The 3,791-nt window shown below is 41.8% G+C and overlaps 1 long non-coding RNA gene across 1 annotated transcript; it reads left to right on the top strand.

Moving 5' to 3' along the window:
- The first annotated feature begins 1,810 nt into the window (after nucleotides 1-1,810).
- On the top strand, nucleotides 1,811-2,842 carry LOC127308497 (uncharacterized). The gene is made up of 3 exons (XR_007856623.2): nucleotides 1,811-1,983; nucleotides 2,059-2,182; nucleotides 2,299-2,842. It is a non-coding gene; the product is annotated as an uncharacterized lncRNA (long non-coding RNA).
- The last annotated feature ends 949 nt before the right edge of the window (nucleotides 2,843-3,791 follow it).

A 3,791-nucleotide genomic window follows, 5' to 3' on the forward strand; every position in this document is an offset into this window, starting at 1 on the left:
TCTTTCCGGCGCTGTAAATATAGTGCACGAGATAATGTTTTTGCCCCAAGCTCTATTTTACAGCGCTGGTTGCAGGATCTGTTGGAGCATTAATTTGCACCCACGCGCTAAACTAGTCAGTTTTTTGGATACAGCGTCGTTTAGAGCGCCTAATAGAGATGCTCTCAGAGTGGCTATGGCGTTGCCCCGAGGCCATTGCACCGGCGTAGCTATCTCCATCTCTGAATCCTCGGTGAAAGTTATCCTAAAAGCAGTGGAAACAAGCAGGGGAATCGGCAGATCGAATTGCCGTGCTTGTCAATCGATCCACAGAGCGCTACAGCAGCACGAATCTGCTTTGTCAAATGCAATGGAGAAGCAGAGAATCGGCTTAGATCTGGCTCGCATTTTACGCTTTTGACCTTTTTTGAAAGGGTGTGTCCAAGTCTCAATATAGTTTATGTCTCAGTCGAATAATCTGATGTGGGCCTTTACAAAGTATAAACATCAACAAATACGAATCTTCAAGTAGAAACAAAATTCAACGATGAAACACGAGACTGAGACATAAGCTACATCTCAGCTAACTAAAACTTAGCAATTCCTTTTTTAAAATCTTGCCAGGTCCATGCCTAGAGCACGATCGACCAACCAGCGCGATCTTACCCAGTCGGTAAAAGTGGTAGCAGCACGGACAGATTCTACCACCGGTTGACAATTTTCACTTACCTATCGTCTCACATGATCTTATCTTGTCGGGGCGGCAGATCTTGAAAGCGCAGTAACCCGTAGCTATATCTTCGCCAAATGCATGGCCACACAACAGCAACAGGATACCAACTGCTTCTCATGAGTTCACGGCGCCGCCTCCGGCTTGTGAATTCTATGCGCGCCGACGGGCTGCTTCAGCTGCGTCTCACATGCACATTTGTGAAAAAGTAGTTAGTTGTCAAAAGGAGGAATCAGATGCCGGCCAACTATCCTGAATGACATGTTTCGTCGGGTGTACAAGATGGTCTGTGTAACCCTCATGATGCTGACTTCATTTTACAATGTAGTACTCGTAATACAGATTGTAAAACACAAAGTATATCAAATTCATACACGGAGAGCGAGATGACCACCCCCTTCGATTCTGATCTCTTATTCAAGGCACTAAACCCTACCACTGGCTACACTCAGATCATACCTTGCATTCGAGATGTCGCTATGCCGCCATGTGCACGTCGTGTATGTTCTTCTGCGATGTCAAATAAACGTTGTAGCATGAACCATAAATATGACTTGACTTGTACTATCAGTGGATCATATTTTCAGCTGTGTATCTGTTGTGTATTCCATTTGAACCACTATGCTATATGCAGCAAACCAAAAAAATAATAATCAAGATTAACATCAGGGCTTATTCCGTAGTTTTTAGATAGTTGCAAATGTCATCGCCTTGATTTGCTATTCCATTTTGTGGAGCTGTCATCTATAGTTTATATGGAATTGATTAACATCAATTTTGGTGATTTGCTAATGCAGCCGCTACCTGATCTATTTGTGAAGACACACCACTAGTAGGGTCAGCATTGGACACCACTACATTAAAAAAAAAAATAGAAGTCCAAAGGAGAACATTTCTGTCGACCCAACTTGAAATTCACATACTAATTGTCAAATAAGAAGTGGAGCTAAGGGGCTGCCAGCCGTATAATTTTCAATTCAGACAGAGCTTTCGAAGCTACTTTTGCCGAATATACACACATCTCATTTATTCCCTGCACTGCTGCAATCACCTAGAAGACGTCTGGAAAGCCACTGAAGAATGTATTCCATGAGTCCAAGCTAGCTATTTTTTTTTTGAGGTAAATCAATCAATCAATCTAGCTAATATAAATAGCTCGCTAGATTGCATCACTTGGCGCAATTTATTTCCAAGAGGGGCTCGCATTGCACCTCTCGATCAGTACTCAGTAGTTCTGATGGAGCGGAGCATAAACAACCCACCGCCTCCGCCAGGTGAACGATTGATTCACACAAATGAAAATTCGCAATTAGTTGGTGTTGCCAACACATTTCTCTTCGTTACTGTAGGCTACCCGACGGCGCTTGATCATTCGGAGGAGCAGGGTGCAGGCAAGAAGATGAAGAAGAAGGGATTCTTGCGACGTCCGGCAACGACGACCAGACGGGGCGAGACGAGTTTTATCGAAGGATGGTGGGTGCAGCGTGCGCTAACTGCACATCGATTGCTCTTACAGTACATTATATTGATTGTGTAGTAATTCGTCATTGACTGATTAGTTCCTTCGGATGTTTCTTGTTTGATCTCAGCATCGCTACGCTATGCTGCTGCTGGCTCTGGGAGCTGTGCTGCGACTGAAGGCCGAGGACGGGCGATTGATAATTTGTGAAGATGGTTTCGTCGTGTTTAAAGCTTTAGCCGCGGTGTAGATTTTGGTCAAAGTTGGTGATACGTATAATTTTGTGTTTATTTCCTGTCGACTCCACGTATTCAGGGAACTTCAGCGCGCGTGCACTTGCGTAATGTCACATCATTGAACAATTTTGTTTCTCTCTCCGCGGGGATCGTCACTGATAGTTGTCTTGAGAAGACAGATAGTTATGTCATATCTCATATGGTCATTTGACAAGCCTTCATTAGGGCTACATGAAGTATGAGTGCAACCGTATGAAAATGGTTTTAGGGATATTTTTAACCGGCCTGGTGCTGTAATCGCCTTCAGGATGCATGGAGCTTTCATCCTCCATGTTTTCGCTTTTCTAGTGGTTGATCTTTGGAGCAACCTTAAGTGATTTGTGAGACATGTAAACCCTGAATGATGTTCTAATAAATATGGCAGTATCAGCTGATGCAGAGCGCGGTCTTCCGTTTTTTAAAAATAGCATGAGTTGCAGTATCTTTTTTTTTGTTGTCTCAACAACCATGTTGATGTTGCAGCGGAAGATAATCCCGACGGTGAGTGGGAAAACTAAATTGTGGTCTCTTTTCTATAATCCCCATGGAGCGTTAATCCGAAGGCAGTGTTGTCATCCTCGAACCGCTCGGACCGAAGGATGATGAATCCGACCTCCCGCCAATTCCAATATAAAAATCCTTGTCTTACATGTTGTCATGGCTATGAAGTAAGTTTCTATATAGCTCAGTTATATTGTTCTAGTTCTTCTGATTGATGCTAGTTTATAATGGAAATGTTAGGCTTGTTATGTGTGCTCTATTATGATTCTTAGCATGTTTTGTTACTTCTTGTTAGCTCTGCAATCCATGTCTTGTTGTTATTTGTTTATTTGATGCTTGCTATTGTTCTTGTGATTATTTTGTTTCATTCTTTTGATTATATCAAGCTTGTTTTTAACTAAGCTTATCTTTAGATTATACCAGGTATGTTGTGGATGCTCTGCTTTGAACCATGCCATATTTATTACTTGTTGCTAGCTCTATAACAATGTCACTATTTTGATCGACTATGCATGCATACCTACTACAGTGACATTATTGCTTGTTGTTAGATCTACTATGCATCTGTTTAGATTATAATAAATCGTAAGTCTTTTCAAATAGGATCATCAATGATGAAAGGACACATATGCCACCTAGAGGAGGGGAGTGTTGAATAGGCGGTATAAAACTTTCACGATAATGGCTTGAACAAATGTGAAATAAAACTAGCATTTAATTTGTCGAGCATAAACTCTATGTAACTAGAGTTCACCTATGTGCACAACTTCTGCTAGGCAAAACAAACAACTATGTGATAGCAAGATATATAACTTCAAGCACAAAGGCTATCACAAAGTAAAGTTCA

This window comes from Lolium perenne, chromosome 1, assembly GCF_019359855.2.
Source record: "Lolium perenne isolate Kyuss_39 chromosome 1, Kyuss_2.0, whole genome shotgun sequence".
Taxonomy (NCBI): domain Eukaryota; kingdom Viridiplantae; phylum Streptophyta; class Magnoliopsida; order Poales; family Poaceae; genus Lolium; species Lolium perenne.